Consider the following 23,174-nt stretch of genomic DNA (forward strand, 5'->3'; position numbering starts at 1 on the left):
ATTACTAATTTTTGTTGTACCTAACTTATAAATTAAATTTTAGCTATGTATGTATAGGAAAACCATGGGGTTCAGTATTATCCATTTCAGGTATCCACTGGGGGTCTTGGAATGTATCCCCCATGGATAACGGGGGACTGTGGTATTTTTAAAATTTTATGTATCCATTGAGTTTGTATTAAATAATCTGTCATTATTACCGTATATCTGATTTATTTTTTAAAATGTGATCTGGGTTCGGATCTTGACTTCTAGCATTTGTGAGCTACAGATTTGACGGGTTTTCTGTCGATCTAGTCTATTCACTTATAGGATTTACCAATGATTTGCTAGGAAGGTGTTCTCAAATTTTGTAGAAAAAGAGAAAAATGCAGAAATACAGATTATATACGCTATTTCTGAAACCTGTAACAAATAATCTGGAGTTACTAACAGAGAGTGACATAAAAGTATAAAGTTAACATATCAGTATTCCAAAAAGTATTTGTCAAATTACAACTATTTCAATGAGTTTCCAAAGACACTGTAATTGTATAAAACAAAGTCCCAAGGCTCTTTATGCCCCACGCCTCCCACATGAAAGATACCCCCCTCCTTCTTATCCCTTACTCCAAAGGTACACACAGATAGTTCTGAAGCAATCTCAAGAGCTGAATGAGACCCCACAAGTCCAACAAACCCTGTACCACTGTGCTCTGCATGAAGTAAAATGAAGAATCAGTAACGGTATGAAAGATCTTTCCCAAACACAACTCCCAATAAACATTCAGGTGAAAGCTTTTCATAGTAGAGTAATTTATTTCTAAGTGATAGAGGTCACTCTGCTAATAAAATACCCCTGTATGGCTGGGTGCAGCCCCTCACGCCTATAATCCTAGCACTTTGGGAGTTTGAGCCAGGCAGATCACTTGAGCCCAGGAGTTCATGACCAGCCTGGACAGCATGTTGAGACCCTGTTTCTACAAAAAAAAAATACAAAAATTAGCTGGGCATGGTGGTGTGCGCCCGCAGTCCCAGCTACTCAGGAAGCTGAGGTGGGAGGATGACCTGAACCCGGGAGGTCCATGCTGTAGCGAGCTGTGATCAAGCCACTGCACTCCAGCATAAGCAACAAAGTGAGGCTGTCTCAAAAACAAATAAATACAACCAAAAAAACATACCTGTGGTAAAGATGAACCAGACCCCCGGAGGACACAGGTCAGATTCCAGTCCTATCACTAATGACCTGTATGTACCTCTGACCTTGAATAATATGTCAACAGTATTTTTCAACTACTACAGAGCAGGCACTGATAGTTCTAGCTGCAAAATAGGGAACGGGTTGGAGTAGATGGCATCTACTCAGCTTCCAGATCCCCTCTTGGCTTAATTCAATTTGTATTAGCACCCACAGTAAATCTTGCAGGACGGTCTGGGCAGCAGCACTTGGATCCTATGGCTTCATTAAGATCAAGGTGTCGGCCAGGCGTGGTGGCTCACGCCTGTAATCCCAGCACACTGGCAGGCCAAGGCAGGTGGATCACAAGGTCAGGAGATGGAGACCATCCTGACTAACACGGTAAAACCCCATCTCTACTAAAAATACAAAAACAAAATTAGCCGGGTGTGGTAGCGGGTGCCTGTAGTCGCCGCTACTCAGGAGGCTGAGGCGGGAGAATGGCATGAACCCGGGAGGCAGAGCTTTCAGTGAGTCGACATCGCGCCACTGCACTCCAGCCTGGGCGACAGGGCGAGACCGTCTCAAAAAAAAAAAAAAAAAAATTATTCCTACTATAAATAAAGTTTCCCTACATGCATCAAAACACAGTAACAGCTACTACAGACAGATGTGCACCCACTAAAGTCACCTAGTGAAAGAAAAGACAGGCAGTAAATACAAGTACCTGTTTGCACAAAGTACTCTGTCCAAGATAAGCCCATGCAACAAGGCAGGGGGCAGGCCTAAATCAGCTATTGGTTTCGAGTTCAAAACAATCTACTCTGCTAAATGGAGAAACTTAAGAGGCAGATGAGGAGCAGAGCGAGAGCGGATTAATGCAGAAATAAATAAATAAATAAGAAGAAAAGAGTGGGCAGCTGGCAGGGAGGAGAGAAGGACAGTCAGAAAGAGACCAAAAACTTTTCATCTGTCAGACATAAAGATGATACTCAGTGTATCATTTTCTGGAGTTTCTGTTCCTTCAACAGTTGTCTCAGGCCGCCCACTAATTTCAGTAAAGCTTTTCTTCCATAAGAGTTTCTCCTGGGGTCAGGAACTCGGGGTGGGAAATAAACAAGTATGAAAGGAGCAAGAAGACCAGCCAGCCTTTTCCTTTGCTGTATTTAAGCAGTTATTTATTCCCCAGCAGTGGTCATGTGAATTCGGACTCTGCATAACAGACAAAGGGCCTTTACTAGGAAGTCCACAAGAAAACCCTTAAGAATTTTAGCCCAGAATACAAGAATTTTTCACTCTGCTTTTAAGGCAAAAAAAAAAAAAAAAAAAAAAAAAAAAAAGAAAGCGAGGAGGGGGCATCAAGACAACAAACTAATTTTTTTTTTAAGTATTTGACAAACACTGTCATTCTTAGTCATTAGCGATTACCAAATCTAGCAAACAAGGTGAATTCCTCATTAACTTTTCTTAGCTAATATAAATGAAGCAGCTGCCCAGATAGACCTTAAATTATTTCTGGAGCAAGGCATAAATAAATAAAAACAAATATTTACATTTCATCATATCATGTTACTTCACCACTGTGAGACCTCATACAACTCACTGGATTTTTGTGGCCATGATTAACAGTATTCTGGACTCCTTCCCCTCATCTTCACACTAGCCTGCCTTCCATTCCAGGACTTTCCCTCCTAACAACTCATAAAGCACAAAAAGGCTTTCTTGCTCCAACACAGAGCTGCAGAAGACTGAGGAGTTGGCATTTCTTTTACTGTCAGCCAGTAAGCCACCTTACATTCTCTGGGCATATTCCCAGGGCTGTGTTTGAATTAACTCTGCTTGATGAAAACTTACATCAACAATGCTTCCCAACTCTGCCGGACATAGTGGCTCATGCCTGTAATCCCAGAACGTTGGGAGGCCAAGGCAGGTGGATCACCTGAGGTCAGGAGTTCAAGACTAGCCTGGCCAACATATAGTGAAACCCCATCTCTACTAAAAATACAAAAATCAGCTGGGCATGGTGGTACACACCTGTAGTCCCAGCTACCTGGGAAACTGAGGCAGGAGACTCGCTTGAACCCAGGAGGTGGAGATTGCAGTGAGCTGAGATCGCGCCACTGCACTCCAGCCTGGGTGACAGAGCAAGATTCCGTCTCTCAAAAAAAACAAAACAAAACAAAACAAAAAGCAAAAAGGCTTCCCAACTCAAAGCCTCTAATATACTGTGAATAGAACCATGTCATAATCCATACCTTGAAAGTGATTTCCCAGAGTCTGGCAGAATCGGGTGGCACTATGAAGGCATGAAAACATACTGACTAGTAAGAGATGCCCTGCAGATTATCTCTCCCCTTGAAGGCATTTCACATTCATATACAACAGAAGATGCAGATAGGGCTAGATAAATATTAACTAGTATCTAACACTGAAAAACAAAAGCAATGTTATTATTTGATTGAGCCTTTCCAGTTAACAGAAAGAAAGAAAGAAAACCAAATGCCATATTCGGCTTGTCAATCATCGCCTTCTCTTCGTTTAACTGGAAATAGCCACTACTAATAATCAAGACCCTGGGGGCTAGCTGTCCACCCTTCTGAACAGGGGCCATGGTGGGTGCTGAACTTTAGTGGTTCCTGCAAACCCCACAGAGAAAGCTAACCTGAAAGAGTCATTCACACCAAGATGGTTTAACTCTTCAAGTCACAAAAGATTGAGGTACTTTCCTAAAAGTGCATTACTGGTTGAATCCAGAACAGTCACCAAAATCCCTTGGTAGTTTCTATAATGAACACTCCTTGAGACAGACTGTCTTCCAGACTAAAGCCTGGGAAGGTTTTTGTTGGGCTAAGAAAAAAAAAAACACACAGTGAATACTTGTGGACAAAAATGTCTGAAAGGGTAATTCATAAAATGTTAAAAGTGGTTCCCATACTTGCTGAAATCCGTATCTCACTGTGTTTCATAAATCAGAGCTAGATGAGATCTTAGAATGCCACTGACTTGATTTTTCAGACTCCAGAACCTCAACAAAAAAAGATGGATATCTACCCTATTTTGCTAAATCCTCCAGGGAATGCATTTCCACAGCCTCTTGCCTGCAAGCAGCACAATGAGAATGTTTATGTTCAAAATGCCAAAGGCACATTTCAAAAACTATTTCAAACAAAGATTTTCTTTGAAAATGCATGTTATGTGGTAGGCAAGAGAGAAGGGCAGGTGGGGGGTGTGAGCTGAAGAAACTGATTAACTCTTTAAATCAAAGGCAAACTTGGAGAGGCATTTAAGCTTCTTAGCAAGGAAGTCAAATCACAACTCTGCTACTGAGTAGCTCTGCACCTATACATCAGGCAAACTGCACAAATACCTCTAAGCTTCAGTTTCATCATCTAAAACATGAAAATAAAAACAGCGCCTGCTTCACAGCATTAATTTGAGAGCTTAAATGAAATAATGCATGTACAAGTACGCACCACAACTCCTGGAGTGCATAAAACACACAATAAATGCTGGCTATTGTTACTGTCATCATTTACTCGGCAATAAACACAGAACTGGCATTGTCCTGCAGTCTGCTTTTGCCTTGAATGCCATGACTATCTGTGTGAACTGGCAGTGCTCCCTACAGTCGGAGCCTGGCACCAGTAGAAATAGAAACAGGTCTCCTGAGCCTGACACGGTTTCATACACAGATGTGGGCAGTGGCCGGTAGTGATAATGATGTGGAATGTGGACACGGCCAGTAAAACTCAGTTTTATGTGCCGTTTTATGGAATAAGTTTGAATTCTAACTCAGCACCTCCAATCTGTATGACCACAAACAGGTATTAACCTTGCTAAGCCTTCGGGCTTTTCTTCAGCTAAATGGGAACATAGTATTATCGCAAATTCATCCTCACAGGTGAAAGCACTAGCACAGTGCCCAGCTGAGTGCACCATCAATGTCATCCTCTTTCTTTCCCTCTGTCACCCCGGAACTTCCCAGTACTATGTGACTTCTGGCACACGGGGTGAGCTTAGCTATGACCATCAGAAAATGGGCTAGGCACTGTATGAATAAGGATATGAGAAAATGCAGATTGATAGACGGGGTGGCATTCTCTCCTGAGCTAAGAATGAACCAATTCTATTGAGATAATGCCACCCTTCATACAAGAACATAAACTGCTGAGAAACTAAGCACTCCATAAGAGACAAGCTGGTGCACTGTGAATACAACCTGAGAAATGTAAAACCATATGACCAAGTGTGATTCCTATGCTACTTTATTTTCACCAACTTTCAAGAAATCTTTCATTCACTACCTTGTTGTGACCTCATTTATCCTTGGGCATGTTATAAAAGTTTCCATTTCAATATAAAATTAGTTTTAATCCACTTTATAACCCTGAAAAAAACAGGGAGGTTCAGAAGAAAAAGATAACAAAAAACAAAAAGGGAACTGAAACACCGTGAGCTTTGGAAAGCACTGCTCTCCCCCAGCAGCCCCAGAGGACGTTCACATGGCTCACCCTACACAGAGGTCAGCTGCTCTATGAGGATCAGAATGCTCAAAACTAAAATGTAAAACATTGATAAGGAAACAGTAGAATGACAGCTGACACCTCCCCCTGAATGATGAACACTGTGCTGGCTCCTTTGGGACCAGCAAACTAAACAGTTTGGGAACTGAAACTAAACAGTAGAAAAGAAAGCAACACCAGCATGTATGTAAGTGTGACACACTGTCCAGACCACAGCGAAGATTCATACCTTGAAGGTGTGAAAGGTGCAAAATATTCACTGTGTGAGGCGCAGTTTAAAGGGATCCTTCTGAATACATTACAAATGTGTTCTCCTCTCCCTTCTCCTTCCTCCCTTCCCCCTCTCCCTTTCCCCACTGTCTCTCTTCCCCTTCCCCCTCCATCCCACTTCATTCCCCAAGTTTACCCAACTTCCTCCTAACCCATTTTAGGGAAGCTAGGTTAGAAAGAACACTTTAAAATACTCTTTTCAAAAAATTAAAAGACACTGGAAAAAAAGATATGACTTGTCTATTCCATTGACCATTACCCCCAAGTTCTCCCAAGAAGGGAAATGCTTTGAGAGGTGTTTGTCACAGGCGATACACAAGTACCAGGCCAGGAAACTGGCGCTCAGAAGAGCCAGAGGACATTTGTGGCGATATCTTGACCACAGTCCACACTCAAGGCATCCCTGCCTAACCCCAACCACAGGTTATTCCTCAGAAATATGCTTCAAAGCTATACCATTTAAAGCCTTAAAAATAAGAATATATGAACACTTCACAGATACATGTCCACAGGCTTGAGACAAGAACACCCCTTTATCCATGTGGATTTACAGGATTATGCGATGGAACGTTTTCATTCCCACTACCTCAACTTTTATGACCTCCAGGCAGTTTTCTCTAGCTAGAACTATCCTTGAAGCTGTAAAAGTTTTCCCCAAGCTGTACAACTTCAAGCCTCAAATCAAACAAAAAAAGCTTGTAAAAACGGTTCATTAGCTAAACACTAACTGGCCTGCCACTCAGGAAAAGAGGAACCCTCAAAAGTGACCCGGACAGACTGAATAGGACTGACCAACCTTGAGAATCCCAGCAACACCTCCATTTTGACAACACATCACCCAGAAACTTCAGGTGCAAGAAATCCTGGGCATCCAACTAGGATACAGAGTACTCACACAGTCAAAGCTTGATAGGGGCTCAACTACATGCACCTGTAGATAGAACGCCCGGCCATAGGGGCTCAACTACATGCACCTGTAGATAGAACGACCGGCCAATCCTACCTACAGGTGTCTGTAGTTGAGGCCCTACCAACTCATCTGTCTTTAAATGAAAGCCAGTTTAGTTTCAGCACCTCCTAACAGTTCCTTAACTTACATGTCATGTAACCACTGATTTAGGAGCTGTCTGCTTAATGCCTGTCTTCCCTCTCTGCTCCATGAGGTCAGGCAGAGGCCATGCATTTCCTTCCATCTAAATACATGGAAACAGCAGTGTGTAGTACTCAGTATGTACCCAATAATGTGCTGAATGAAGAAAGGCACCTTAAGGCATCAGCCCCTTTGGCCTTTTGTCTGAGTCCCATTTTACAGATGAGACATTGATTGAGACTCCAGGGGTTAAGCTATTTGTGTTCCCAACCACAAGCTGGGACTTGGAAGCAGCACTGGGAAGCAGGAGAGGCTCAGTCTTGTATCTGAGTAGTCTGCCTCTCTGTTGCATAAAAGTAAAAGGGGAGGAGAAAGATCATTTCTACAAAGGTGGTATCCTCCTGTATATATTCCACTGAACGTTTACCAGTTTCTTCAGTAAGTTTTCTCCCTTCCTTTTAGTTAACTTCATGCTTCTTCACCTGATAAGAATGCGTGTATGTACAACTGTTGAACACTGAATTCTTTACAAAAATGCTAATGCATAGCTGAAAAGCTGTTATTAAAACCCATCATACTTTCCAACACACCAACAGGGAGATGGAAGCAGCACACACACACCCCCCAACAAAACAACAAAGGCTACCCCCCTTCCCAGTGGCAGGTATCAGTGTTGTGCCCAGCCTGTGGGGCCTGGACTGGTCCCCGAATTCAAAACAAAAGGAAGTGAAAAGATAAAAAGGTAGAGGACTTACAGCAGAAGCAAACATTATCTGAATACACAATCCTGAGTTGACCCCCATTCCTTTGTGAGATCATCCTGCTGATCCCAGATATGTCTCTTCGTTCCTTCTTTTTTTTTTAGACAGGGTCTTGCTCTGTCACCCAGGCTGGAGTCCAGGTGGTGCAATCTCAGCTCATTACAACCTCCACCTCCTGGGCTCAGGCAATTCTCCCATCTTAGCCCCCAGAGTAGCTGGGATTACAGGCCCGCACCAACACGCCTGGCTAATTTTTGTATTTTTTGTGGAGATGGGGTTTTGCCATGTCACTCATGCTAGTCTCGAACCCCTGGGCTCAAGCAATCCACCAGCCTCAGCCTCCCAAAGTGCTGGGATTACAGATGACAGCCACTGCACCTGGCCTCATTCCTTATTTCTAAAAGAAGTCTTGTTGTATTCCAAGTTCAGAGTCAAGAAATGGGAAATGGAAATTATGTGGACACAGGAAACCTCTTCAATAAGTTTGTCATCGGACAAAAAATCCTGCTTTCCCAAAGCAGAACAGTGGAAGCTGTTGTTTTGTTTTGTTTGCTTGCTTTTAAAAGGCAAATACCAGAAGCATTTGTTACCTCCATAAACACGCAGAGGCACATACCCACACACACTTTTTTGAAGACGTGCAAATGGAAATCTATTTAGGGTGCTTCCTTGCTTAATCAGCTTCACTTGGTAAACTTTAGACTATTCTTCAGAAGCCAAAAAGCAAGGTACAGTATTTACAAATAGAGCCAGCCAACATTCTCTCAAAAATTCTATGAAGTACTAAGATGCTCTGTTTTACACCAGAGACTGGAGTTGTGGATACTCCTCTGAATAACAGGATATAGAAAACACACTACAATGTATACAACTGATATAGCACATCAACGTGCTACAGACATTAAAAGTCATTCTGCTTATTGGAAAAAAAGAGCTCGACCCTTCACTTTGATGGTGCCATTTATCATGACTCCAGTTCCTCAAGCATCTGCAGAGCATTTCTTCACTGGAAGCAGAAGAGGTGCCAAAAAGTATAAGCAGTTTACCTCCTTAGTATTTCCATTCAAAGGCTGCTGCAAAGATTAACCAAGCCTGTTTATTGTACCAAACCAGACATAGTATTAAAATGATATTTGGGATCGGTTTCATTTGTTTGCTGGTTAATTTGTTCCTCATACAGCTTTTCTAATCTCTATCTAAAGCTAAGAAGGGGGAAAACAAAAAACAAAAAAAAAAAACCTTGAAAAGAAAGATAAATAAGGCTGTTGGGACATGACATCCAATCTTCTGTCCCCACTGAGCTGTTTTAATTTGTGGTCACTTGCAGTGCAGATCTTCTCTAATTAGAAGGTGGGAATATCTGTTCCTTTAAAGAAGCCTTTAATTACTCCACCCTTGAAAATTCCTACCCCTGCTATGGGGACCAGATACATCACTCTCCCCTTCCCAAACCTAAAAGAAATATACACCATTCTTGACTAAGAATATGGACACAAGGCCAGGCACAGTGGCTCACACCTGTAATCCAAGCACTTTGGAGGCTTAGCTGGGCATACCACCTGAGGTCAGGCGTTCAAGACCTGCCTGGCCAACCTGGTGAAACTCCATCTCTACTAAAAATACAAAAATTAGCCGGGCCTGGGATCGGGTGCCTGTAATCCCAGCCACTCAAGAGGCTGAGGCAGGAGAATCGCACGAACCCAGGAGGGGAACTTTGCAGTGAGCCAAGATGGCGCCACTGTACTCTAGCCTGGGCGACAGAGTAAGACTCATCTCAAAAAAAAAAAAAAAAAGAATATGGACACAAAAGCAGTCACAGGAGAAGCCCTCAGATGTCTCTCCTGGTCTTGTCCTAAACTCTCATAGTCAACTCTACCCTCGGGATACCAACCTCAACTTTCATCTGAGGGAAAAGAGTAGGGTACACGAGGGCAAAATATTTTATCTACATAAGGCAGTTGCTAAGAACTCTTCCAGTAAAACTCGGGTTCCTCAATATTCTGTATGTTTAAGCAACAATACACATTGGGCTAGAAATCACAGGTTTCTATAAAGAACTTGTGAGGGGGAGGGGCGGCGAGGACAAAACCTATCTACCTAAGTCAAGGGAGGAAAAGAAAAACAAACTTAAGGAAACAGCTCCACATTTGGCCTAAAAATCTTTTTTCCCAAAGGGCTGTACTGTTCTCAGAAGCGAAATACAATTTAGCTTTAATGTGAGCTTAAAATCTCCTTAAATCAATATTTATAGTTAAACACATAGTCCAAAAATGTGCAAGATCCCAAAGACAACATTTTTATAGCAAGGTCTCATTCTACAATAAGAAAAGTAATCCCACAAAATTAAAATTCTAGAGGACAACATGGAGAGTCAGCTTCCTGTCTGTGACTCAGCTGTGAGAGGTAGTCAGTTCTCCTGAATATAATATATATTACCATGGCAGAACAACAAATCCAAATTCAGCAGAAAAAAGACATTTATTAAACTTACAAAACATGAAAAAATTAAGTTTCTCAATAACAGGTGCCCTAAGCCAATAAAAATCATGTTCATTCATCATACCAAAATTTAAAAATCAGTATACACTTACATTTAAAGAAAAAAAAAAAAAAACTGGGCTAGGCAGAGTGGCTCACACCTGTAACCGCAGTGCTCTGGGAGGCTAAGGCTGAAGATCACTTGAGCCCAGGAGTTGAAGACCAGCTTGGGCAACACAACAAGAGCATTTCTCTACTAAAATTAAAAAATTAGCTGGGTGTGGGGGTATGTACCTGCAGTCCCAACTACTCAAGAGGCTGAAGTGGGAGATCACTTGAGCCCTTCAAGGCTGCAGTGAGCTATGATCACATCACTGTATTCCAGCTTGTATGACAAAGCGAAACCCTGTCTTATTAAAAGAAAAAAGAAAAAAGAAAACACAAAGGAAACAGGATTTCAAATAATTTGATCTGAGTGTAGACTGACAAGTATCAACCATAGCAGAGAGCCAAATGGGGGCCAATACAAGTAAGAAGCTGAGTAGTAGACTCGCCTGAAGGAAAAAAAAGCAGGCAACAAACTTTGTGAGGGGTTTGTTTACATTCTAGGGCAGTGTTTTGCAAGCTAGTGGATCCAGAAATAATTTAGTAATGCACAACCAGACAGGCAGTTTTAACCACATCTTTACACACTGATATTCAGCTGGGCACTTAATGGCTTATGGATGGCTGTTTGCACACATTCTCTGCTAATAACTGGAAGGCACTTCAGACCGAATGCTCTAAATGGGCCCCCAAAAGTGTGCAGGTAATTATGGCTGTGGCATTTCAAATTTAAACACATCAGAGCTACATGTACAATAAGAAAAAACTTAGAACTCATGGCCCAAAGGTAGCTATATAAAATACAGAAATTTAGGATTTATATCAGAAGATGTAGGTTCTAATACTTTTTTTTACCTGGTGGCAAATGATACTATGTTTGGCACTGTATGTAGGAAATCACCAGAGACCAGCCACTATGCTTAAATAGTATTATTTGGAAGAAGGGAGGGGAGTAGTATTATAGAGAGGGATGTGATATTTTCACTTTTTTTAATATTTCTGATTTATTTTATAATATGAAATTTTACAGAAGAAATCTTGTGAAAATTAATCTAGAATCACACACTTTTATAGGCTGCATATGCATATGCTCTATTTCACTTTTGAAAAAGATGCAAATAAACCAAAGAAACTCACCATCAAATACTTTTCAACAAATCAAGTCCCAACGTCACCATTCTATCTATATTCAGCTTTTGATCTCACACTTTTAAATCTGCTACACTAGCTACTCATCCAGTGAGTGAAGCAGAATACCAAAAAGGTGATGCCGCACTATCAACAAAGTGAAATTAAAATTTTCCACCCCACATAGATGACCGAAGTACCTAGAACACTCTTAGAACTCTTCCCACCATGAAAGCTACTAAGCTTCTGGTGCTTAAAGAGCTGCTCTCTAAGAAACTCTGGCTATTCAGAATAACTCATTGCCAGCCTTTATTAAGTAACAGAGGCTTTAAAGGCTGGGAACTATAGGCTGGCTACATTTTGTTTTAAGCCACTCAATTTTGTTCTTAGGATGAAGAGATCAGCAAAGAACAGCTGGCCAGAAAATGCCTTCTGCACCCCTTTATCTTCAAGTGAAGGAAGAGGCTGGCAGGTCTCTTGTAGAGAAGGTAAAGCCCAACTTGCCTTAGGACCTGCCAGTGAGGTATGCTGGCTCACACACTCCCAGCCCAAGGAGAAGACCACAGACTGGCTCAGGCCTCCTTATGTCACCCAAGCTCAAGGGACATCAGAACCCCTTGTGCTGGTCAAAAGGTAGGCTCTACAAATCTAACATCTAGAATTCAGTAACCAGAAAAAAAGAAAACTAAAGTTCATTAAGTAGTAGAAAGAGCAAGCAATGTCTCTTAATCTGCTCTGTCGAGATTCAAGAGCCATTAAGCTACATGTGGCTAGCGGGCACTTGGACAATGATGGGTCCCAACTGAGATGTGTTGTAAATGTGTACCACACACTGGATTTCAAAAAGCCTAATTAACGTATTTGTTAAATGATGCGTTGAAGTGATAGCAGTATGGCTAAAACAGGTTAAATAAAATTTCCTCAAAATTAATTTCGCCTCTTTCTTTTTAGGTTTTTATGGGTACACTGGAAAAGTCTCTATGTGGCTCACGTCCGTTCTAGTGGGCAGTGCTGCTCTGGAGGCTTTAAGACCTCCCTGTCATTTTGTTTTACAAGGCTAAGACAGGTTTCATGCTAATCTTACACGCAGTCTTTAATAGGAAGATTCCTCATCGCCATAAAGAGAGGTGCTAGAAACAAGAAAACAGGCAGTCCTACCTTCATCACATTTTTCTTCTTGAAAGTATTATCTGGGCTGGGCATGGCGGCTCACACCTGTAATCCCAGCGCTTTGGGAGACCAAAGAGGGCGGATCACCTGAGGTCAGGAGTTTGAGACCAGCCTGGCCAACAAGGTGAAATGCTGCCTCTACTACAAATACAAAAATTAGCCGGGCATGGTGGCGTGCAGCTGTAATCCCAGCTACTCAAGAGGCTGAGGCAGAAGAATTGCTTGAACCCGGGAGGCAGAGGTTGCAGTGACCAGAGATTGCCCCACTGCACTCCAGCCTGGGCGACAGAGCAAGACTCCGTTTCAAAAAAGAAAAAAAAAAGTATTATCTGCTCCTGGGAGTTGTTTAAAATGTGAGGTATTTTCCCCCCAGTAAAAATGTTATCATGTCTGAAGTGGGGAGGGCAGCATGGAAATAAAAGATGACAGCATCCTGTCAGTGAAAGGCAAGCGCCCATGAAAAGCTCAACGTGGCCCTGTCACATGAATTGGGAACAGACAACACACTGACTGAAAAGGATGGCTGTTACTGAGAGTTAGGGCCTTAACAAACACTGGCTCCAAAAATGAACAGCCAAGTCAACGCTCTTCCTTGTTACTGAGTGAAGGGTCACAGTTCTGTTACAGAGAACTCTGTCATTTCGTTACTTTCACTGTGTTAGGAATATTGTTTACCAAATGTAAACCCCACAAAGAAGCCAAAAAACAAGGCAAAAGAGCATTAATCAACCTCTATCTGCTCATGCTCAGGTCAGATAGATGGAAGCATCTGAGTTGCCCTGAAATTTAAGGCAGCCACCTTGCTACACTCCCCAAGGCATGTTAAGCATGTGGTTGACCTACCTTCTGCTCACACATCCCCAATAATCTTTCACAGGGAAAACTGAGTTCATCTTGCTGCAGTCTCACCAGTCTTCCCAAGCAGAAAACTTGAAGACAAGTTAGAACTGAATATAAACAGATTTATAATTTAGTAATTTATTTAAAGTAAATAAAACCTCTTTCAAAAGGGAGAGCAGGATGTGGGTGTGATAAAAAGCCTCTCCCTTTAGGATTTAAAATCTGAAAAGAAACGGGTTGGCTCTTTCATACTTCTGAATTATAACTGACATGCTTAGGGAGAAAGGCAGAGCTACTTCTTGCTACCCTATTTATGGAGATATTAATAACTCATTACTCTTCTTTCTCCCGTTCCAGGAAATACAATTAGGAGTAATATGTCATCGTAAGTAGTCAATATTTTCTCTCCTTTACCTGCTTGACCCTGCAATGAAACTACTGCAGAAAGAAGGCTTGTGAGCAAGACCTCCAGCTGAAAAACAATCAGGGACAGGACTTTTTCCATAAAAAGAAAGTGGGGTCAGAGGAAGTGGGAAAGCAGCGCTAGCTTTAGTTCTCACTCATTTTACTCAAGCCAAAGTTAACACTATTACAGGGGCTTCACTCTCTGGCACACATTTATTGTAAACATCCTAGAGGGAGAAGTCAGACAGGCACAAAGAGGCTGAGAGAGAAGCCAAGGGCCCGCGCACGGGCAGCATGGCTCAGGAAGCCAAGGAGCAGGAAAGAGGCAATTTATTCTAAAGGCTTAAGGAAAACAGCGCCAGTCCTAAGAGGCCACTGAAGACAAAAGACACACCCTAGGTTACCAATGAGCTTTCAGTACAGCTTTGCTGCCTCCTCAGTCTGCCTGAAGGAATCAAGGTCAGAACCTGCCCGTACCTGCCTGGGAAGCCTCCAAAGGAAATCTCAGCGCTCAGATTCTCTCCTGGACAGCGCTCTGCCTCCTGAGTCAGGCTGAGCCCAACCCAAGAGTGCAGGACTCTGAAGGGTCCTGTACAATTCTTCCTCCCACCCAGATGACCCACCGGAGCCCAAGGGCCCTGGAACCAGGTCATGCAGCCCTCCTGTGCTCTTGGCGACAGTCTCTTCACAACCAAAGAGATACAAGGGGCATGCTCCTCACTTAGACCCCTCACTTAAACCCTCCACAAACACACACTCCCCTTCCAGCCCCCGTAACAGAGCAGCATGGCGTTCCTAAGAGCATCCAACCTGAAGTGAAACACTTGCCATGTACTATTTAGTTCTCACAACCCAATTTAACCCATTTTTCAGTTTTTTTCAATTTTTCAAATAAGTACACTAAGAATCAGAAAAATAACTTTTCACAAAGGCCCATGGCGGGTAAATGCTAGAACAGGGACTCAAACCCAGGGCCTGCTGATCCAAAGCCTATGTTTTAAACACTAAACCAGTCGTTCTCAAAGTCTTTAGCCTAGGACTTTTTTGCACTCATAAATATTGAAAACTTCAAATAACTTTATGTTTAGCTGGATTACATCAATATTTACCACCTCAGAAATTAAAACTGAAAAATTAAGGTTGGGGGCTGGGGATGGAGGGGATAGAGTAAAATGTCCTTGATCTAATTTAGCAAGTGGGCAGGGAACTCCTCTTCATTAACATGGAGTCCGTGATATCCTTAAAACACCTACCACCGGCCGGGCACGGTGGCTCACGCCTGTAATCCCAGCATTTTTGGGAGGCCGAGCCGGGCGGATCACGAAGTCAGGAGATGGAGACCATCCTGGCTAACACAGTGAAATCCTGTCTCTACTAAAAATACAAAAAATTAGCCGGGCGTGGTGGCGGGCGTCTGTAGTCCCAGCTACTCAGGAGGCTGAGGCAGGAGAATGGCAAGAACCCGGGAGGCGGAGCTTGCAGTGAGCTCAGATTGCACCACTGCACTCCAGCCTGGGCGACAGAGCCAGACTCCGTCTCAAAAAAAAAAGAAAAAGAAAAATACCTACTACCCTCCACACTTCCCCATGTATAGCAAAGGAGGGTCAAAATTTCAAAGTTTAATACAGTAGTGTTCCACGAGTCCTCAAGCATCACAAAGTTGAATTTGATTCTCAGATCCACTTTTTAACTCTTTATGGCCTTAAGAGATAAATAACCTCTCTAGACCTCAGTCTCATCATTTGTAGCAATGAGAGTAACAACTAATGGAGGTATTTTCAGGGTAAACACTCAGTTCAGGATCTGGCTCATACACATTCAAATGCTGACTATAATCATACTGTTGTTAGCTACAGAAAAGGAGAGAAGGACTAAGGAGAGAATTTTCCACTTCTACAAAATTTAGCAAGGTTTTCTCAACAGACACGTTTCCTTCCCTTACTCTAAAAATAAGGTTGTTGTTTTTTTTTTTTTTCCTCAAAGCGAATAAGGGAAGGGCTTTGCTTATGCTGACAGTGCAAACTGAGACAACTAAACCCTATCTTCAAATATTTATTTTCCCACTTGAATGTCAACATTCCTTTCTGTCTTCTCAGTAGGCTTGAAAAGAACAGTTGCTGCAGACATCAAGGTCAAAAAGCACGGCTTCAAGTTTTTATTCTACTAGAAACAGCAAATGACCTTATCAGCGTAGGATTCCAGATTTATATAATAAATTAGAGGCACGGTAGAGTAATGCAGGCTTTAAATTATGATGGTTGAGGGGGAAATATCAAGATGATACAAAGCAACTTTGAAGCCCAAGAAAGCGACAGATGTTGTGCTGAACGTTCAGTAGTATTTTCCATCCTCCCAGGATATTCAACATCTGCATCCCTGGGGCCTATGACCTGTGGCCAACATGCCCAAAAGCAAATGTATGAACAATTCTCCATCACCCTCCCTCCCTTTAGTGTAAAATAATGGACCTCCCCAAAGCACAGGAAGCGCCAGAATCTCAGACATAAGGAGAGATGAGAGAGTGACTGCCCTACTAACAAAAGGTTTATAGGGTCTGTCTCATTTACAGGTTAACAGGCAGAAGCCATTCTGATGGTCCCAAGGTTGGTTCTCCTAATACCTCTATAGCTGACTACTCAAATAACGTTGGCCGAACAAGGAGGTAATTAACAACTCTAATCCAAGTGAATTCGGAATTCATTTCTGGAGTTGAATTTAAAGATTCACTAGAAATTCTCCTAACTACCAGTTGTAAAGGAAACAAGTGTTCAGAGTAAACATAGGGCTTTTTTAATTCTTTATTTAGTTAATAAAGTTTAAAAAGTAAATATATCCAATAAGCCCTATTTAAATAAGGCACTGAGCACTCAGATTTTTCTCAGAAGGTAGTTGACAACCTCCAGAGAACTTAAATTACAACCACTAAAAACCCATACCACAGCACACCGAGTATTACAGAGGTAATGCTCTGCCTGTATTTCTCAAATTGTAAGAAAAGTAAATAGAAGCTTTAGAATTAAATGATATTTTAGGGGAAAAAAGACTTTAGGACTCCTACCCATGAAGAAAATAAATGTTTCCATTTATACACTAAAATGACTTCATAAATGTTTTTACTTTTGGGTCATCCATGCTGTAACCTGAAGACAACAGAAGTAACACCTTTGGGAACTACTGTCCACATTTAAAGATTTGTTTTCTGAACATCAGATTGTGTGCAAGGAAGAAAAGCATTGTGTTGACTGCCAGATTTATTTGAGTCAACTGCAAAGATGCTTGCGAACTGAGCAGGTTCGCCTCCTATCCTGCCTGCCATGCCAAGGAAACAATATATTCGTAAGTCACACATTCTACCTTCTAGGTATTATGTGTAACAGTAGACAACTATGCTAAAAAGAACAATAAAACGAATGTCTTTCCGGAGGTACCAAGGAATAATGATGGCCAGCAGCAACCGTATTCACTGCACCATTACATATGCGTCACTTTACGAATGCTGTTTCATTTAATCCTCACGACCACCTCATGAAATAGGACTATTACAATCAACCCTAATTTGCAACTACAAAAATGGATTCTTGGGTTCAGTCTCTTTCCCAAGGTCACCACCAATACAGTGGCAGTCAGACAGTGATCTTTCCACCACTGTACTTCCCTTACACTGCATAAACACAAGGACAGGAACCCAGAAAGCAAGCAGAGGCCAAGAAAAGAAAAGAGTGGTCATCAGATCTGCAAGGAAACAACACCTCAGTCAAGGTCCTTGCAGCAATCCAAAGCATAGGAGAATAGCCAGAGAGTAAGACAGGTGCAAGATGTCTTTAAAAAATCACTGGGCCAAAACAACCTTCTGCAGATCATTATTCTATTTCTTTCACTCTACAAGTCGATTTCTTTCACTCTACAAATCGACTCCCAAAGGCAGTAACTATCAATTCTGTTCAACCCAAACTGACTTCAACTGCCCCATATTAAAAAAATTTAAAAAGGCATCCTACTGCTTTTTTTAAAAATCTGCATGTAAGTTACTTCCAGTATTGACTGCAGGCATTTCTTTCTCAACATATCCTGCCTAAAATTGTTTTACCCCTCAGGTTGGCCCTAATGTTCACTAAGAATCCAAGTCAGTTTCTGATCAGAAGCTGTTTACCTAACTTCTTTTGTTCAATGGACTGAGAGAGAAACCATACATGTGTAGATGCTCTTTGGTGTTGGCAATATCCCAGTCTTTACCTAGGAATGTATTTTTGTGACTTCAGAGAAGAAAAAGTACAAGGGGCTTTCTCTTCTTGGGGATGTAGTGGGTGATTTTTAAGACAGTTTCTCCTTGTTCAACCAGGATGAGAAAGCACTGGAGGCACCATGGTCCAGAAATAGGTCCTGAGTCAATCTTGGATTCAAGCACAGCCCTGCCACCTACAAGCCATATGATGCTAGCATGTTAAGTAACCTCTCTGAATCTCAAAATACTTCCAGAGCCTGCCACAGAACAGAAGATCAACAAATATTAATTCATGCCATTCCTCACCATTTCCATTCATTCCTGGCCAACTTTCAAAAAGTGTGGTGAAAAAGTTAAAGGTGACAGGAGCCTAAGTGAGGGAGAAAGAAGTGGGAGACAGTAGAGAGAAAAGGCAGAATCTGGACCCTGAATGATAATGAGTAACCAGAAAATGATAGGGGTTTTTTCCTTTTCAAACTTCATTTCATCTGAGTCACCTGTTCCAGACATAGGATCCCAGCCTTGAGCAATTCAAAAGGAGTGGCAGAGAATGGAAAGGAAACAGGTTATCTTGAATGTGTGCATTCATCAGCATGGTTAATAAAACATTAAGCAGCCCTACCTCCAGACCTACTCCAGGCCTCTCTTTTCCTGATATTAATACGTAACATTTCCCAATCTCATACTGATCCATCAAATGAGACAACAATGACTAACAGCAAAAAAAAGAAAAAATATATATACATATATATAATATCTCACAATAGGTAAATCCTAACTGACAAGTAATCTGGAGCAATACTGTGCATTCATAAGTTCTTCGAAACCATGTAATCAGCACAATTTAATAAAAAAATTAAAAAGCAGGCACAAGCCTCATCACGACAAAATAAGGGTGGCAGCTTATTAGTGCTGCAGAAAACCGACAGCCTCGGCCCCATTTTCAGGTCTCCCAGAAACCACAAACCCACTCACAATCTCTAACCAACAGAAGTATATACACACCGGACTGATTTTAAAAAGCACTAAGTGTCAGAATGGCAGCTCTCCCAGGTGACAAATAATTTCAAAAGATTAAATTTTACTAGGAGCTTTATCATCTGTGTTTCACGGCTTTGTCACATAATGACTAACTTTTCATAATCAAAACTCCAAATTGCCCAATAGCCCCTTTTTCCTGTATATGGACAGCTCATAACAGAGCAAGTACGTAATACTGTGATAGTACAAATGAGTTGTCAGAGAGAGAAAGGAAGGAATGAGGGAGGAAGGAGATTGATGAACACTTGTGCTGCCAGGGCTTTAACTGCTTTAAATTTAACGGAGAACTTTCTAAACCATTCTTTCAGTCAACAAACGGTTATTAAGTACCCACCAGGTACCAAGTGTCACAAGCACTAACTCTGCAACTCAGAACTTACATTCCAGCAGGAAGAATCAACAATTACTTACAAGAAGCAGTGAGGAGCGTTACAAAGTTAGAACAGGGTCTTAGAGGGCATAATGCAAAGGGGCTTACTTGGACAGGACAATCAGAAAAAAACATACTGAATATAACATGTTTGAATGACTGAGGGTCAGCAATAGAACAAGTTATTATACTCAAAATACGTAAGGATCAGCTACATGCCAGGCACTGCAATAAGCAAGTGATCCCTCTCCAATACTAACCAAAGACTGCACAAACAAATGTAAAAACACAACTGTGCCAAGTGCTATGATAGCAAGAGACACAGTGCTAAAAGTGCCTGTATTCATGAACAGGACCCAGCTGGGGAAGGCAGAGAGAGGCGTACAGAAGAAGTGCCTGGCAGGCAGGAGATGGGCAAGAAGCAGGGGCTGGCAGAGGCCAGTGTGGCAGCAACAAGGAGATAAAGAGGGCCACGCATTTGGTGGGCCTAGAGTCGCATTAAAGAGCTTGGCCTTTATCCTATCAGCAATGGGCAACCACTGAAGGAAGGGAACTGTTTTGGACAGATTGAATTGATTTGGACAGCTGAAAGTTAGGGAGCAGATCAGATATAGGGGCCAGCTAGGATGGAGGTTATCACAGGGGACTGTGTAAAAACAAGTGGCAAGAAATTCCGACTGCAGCAGCAGCTGCAGCAGCTCTGCAATTTTTAACATTCCAAGTATTTGATGTCAATGTGCTTTTGGTGGAATAAAACACCTGTAACTAGTAGGCGTCTGGAAAGTTTAACAGGGAAAACACCATCAGTAAATAGAAGGCTGTAGGAAACAGATTTCTTCCCTGTGGAAAAAGTATCACTCACATCATTCATCCTGAGAGTATTTATCTGTCAGCAACCATTCAAAGCCATTCTGAGACTTCTGCGTCCTCATCACAATTTGACCTGTCAGCCAGAACTCATTTATACCCTTCTATCTACTTCCATTTCTATTTTCTTTTCTAGCTCCTAATCCAACAACATCTAAACTGGTCTCCTTGACTCAGTCATACTCTGTTCCATGGGACCCAACCTACTATTGCTGGAGTGGTCTTTATACAAATCTCCCTCTTCTGCTTCAAGTTCATCCAGAGGCTTCAGAATGAAGCCTGAATTCCTTGGTTTGACAAAGATGGCCTCCCATGGGCAGGCCCCAGCCCACCTTTTTGCCTTGACCTTGGCCACCCCAACAAATGACTAAGAAGAGTGACTAAGCAATAGTATTCCAGGAGGTGTTTACTCCAAAACCTACGGATTTTTTCATATGATCTTACCAGGAAACCCCAGTAAAAAAATAAAGCAGGTGGCCCCTACTTGGCACCCTGACTGGGCATTGAACAGAAGAAAACTTCTGCTCAAACACTGTCCAAGAAATCAAGACCTTTGGCCCTCTGACAACTTCCAGTTGTCTAGTACAAAGATGAAGATAAATAGGGCTAGCATTGGCAAAAATGATGAGTCTAGAAGTTTACTGTAGGTAACCATTTGCCCCTGTAAGAAAGCCAGAAGGCCCCACATACTTTCTACACCCCCGTTCTGCCCTAGCACCAAAACCTTCCTGCTGTTCTGGCCTAAATCCTCCTTGCCGTGGTACGATAACAGTGGTCTCATTTATACAACCACTGAAACTCAGTCACTAAACTGTGTATTTGCATTTTAAGCCTCTTAATCGAGGGAAAATAAAGGGCTTTAGTGCTGGACAAATAAATGTTAAGTTCTAACCAGTGAGAGGGGAGGCAGTACAATTTTAGTCAGGTGCATTTTCATTATCTTCTGAACAACACCCTGCCCATGAACAAGTCAAAACATTAGTTAACTGGGCCTAGCCCCTTTGACTGCTAGCCTCTGCAATATTCTGTTCTAAGAGTCTTAGATGCTGAGGACTTCTGAGTCCCTTTTCCCAAGAGCCTTCTCTCCTCCACAATCATCCCAGGCTAAGGTTCCAGCCAAACGCCAGTGGGGATCATGCTGTTCCCTGAACAGCAGGCCAAGAGCACAGACCCAGGATTTCTACTGCCTCAATCTCTCTCTCAAGAAGCAGCAACAGGAGGCAGGCAAAGAAGGGGTGGCTCACAGACACACAGCAGCCAGCCCACCAGCCACCAGGCGGTGCACAGGCTGGAGTGTGGGAAGGACAGGCCAGTTCTCAGAGAGAAACACACAGCAGCTAGGTCTGATGTGTGCACCGGTAAATGGCTAACAACCAAGCACTAGCTGTTTGACAAACTAATGATGGCTGAACTGGTATGTATCTGCTGATACGAAAGAATGTAAATTTTAAAAACTCTGACTTGCAGTGTAATAAGGATAATTACAATCTTTTAAGTAAACTACCTGATATCCATACTAAATTACCACTCAGCACAAAAGTCATAACATAATTATGTGCCTCGGATTTATCTGTGAGACTTTTCAGTTTTGTCTTAAATATAATAGAAAGTTCTGTACACATAATCAGCCGCTACACAGTAAAAGACAAAATGAGGGGAGGGTGCACATCTTATCAAGTTACTATATTCTTTTACATTTTCCTTAATATTTTAACTCTGTACAGATTTTCAAGTAAGAGTAATTCTAAAACTTTACCCTTTTCTATTATTAAAGAAACTGTAGTATGATACCCTGTATAATGGATAAGGAATCAACTCATTCATAGGATTTATTTCCTATCAATAGTGTCAATAATGGAAAAAAGATGAAGAATTATTACCAGATACTTGGGGGGTGTGGGGAGCACCCAGCTCTGTCTAATTTATGAAACGTACACCAGGTGCCACATAGTGTGCTAAGTCCCTAGTTTCATCCCCTAACCTCTGAGGCCAGGACTGCTGTGGCCAGGCTGTGGTTCAGGGAACAAAGGCTCCAGGCGGCTGACTTTTTCAAGGTCACACAGCCAGTATGTGAAAGAACTGGTTCAGAAACATCAGACTCCTGATCTGTGCCCTTCCTGTAACGGGGCCTGACACTCCTCTCACAGAACAGCTGCCCCAGAGCCAGAGAGCCCTGGAGAAGGGAACCACCGGCTGGCACTACATGAGGCTACCTGCACACAGAGCAGTTCCTCTGAGAGAGAGGGTTGATGGGTTTACTGAAACCTCCATTCTTTCCACTGTCCCGTGCATGCGCCATACATTTTGCACTTTGGTCTGACAAGGTGAGAGCCTCAGGGAGCTGACAAGCCAACCAGCTATACTTCTCCTGCCTCTTCTCTTCTCCCTCAATTTCAGAGTGTCTGTGGCTGCTCCTACAACCACCACCACACCTAAAGGCCACTACTCACCTCCCGCTGTCAGGGTCAAAGAGACCCAAGTTGTAATTCCAGACTTGACACTGACTTGCTGCATGATCTCATGAAAGAACTTCACCCTCTCTGGGCCCCATGCAGCTAATGGATCAGCTGACCTCTCAAGGGCAGCTGTAACAGCCTTTTGCCCAGTGGCTTCCTGACATCCTTTCCCTTTCATCACACCCTCAAAGAGTCAGGCCTTTCCTCCTCATCCCTGCATCCCCCCATCGCCATTTTCTTCCTCAGAGTCAAAGGCTTAGGTGTACCCTGCAGGGCTGGGGCCAGCTGCTTT

The 23,174-nt window shown here is 42.4% G+C and overlaps 1 protein-coding gene across 26 annotated transcripts in view; it reads right to left on the reverse strand.

Annotated features, from left to right (window-relative positions):
* Positions 1 to 23,174, reverse strand: part of MAP4K4 (mitogen-activated protein kinase kinase kinase kinase 4) — a 192,588-nt gene that overhangs the window by 133,192 nt on the left and 36,222 nt on the right. The window lies entirely within an intron of this gene.

This window comes from Piliocolobus tephrosceles, chromosome 15, assembly GCF_002776525.5.
Source record: "Piliocolobus tephrosceles isolate RC106 chromosome 15, ASM277652v3, whole genome shotgun sequence".
NCBI classification, from domain to species: domain Eukaryota; kingdom Metazoa; phylum Chordata; class Mammalia; order Primates; family Cercopithecidae; genus Piliocolobus; species Piliocolobus tephrosceles.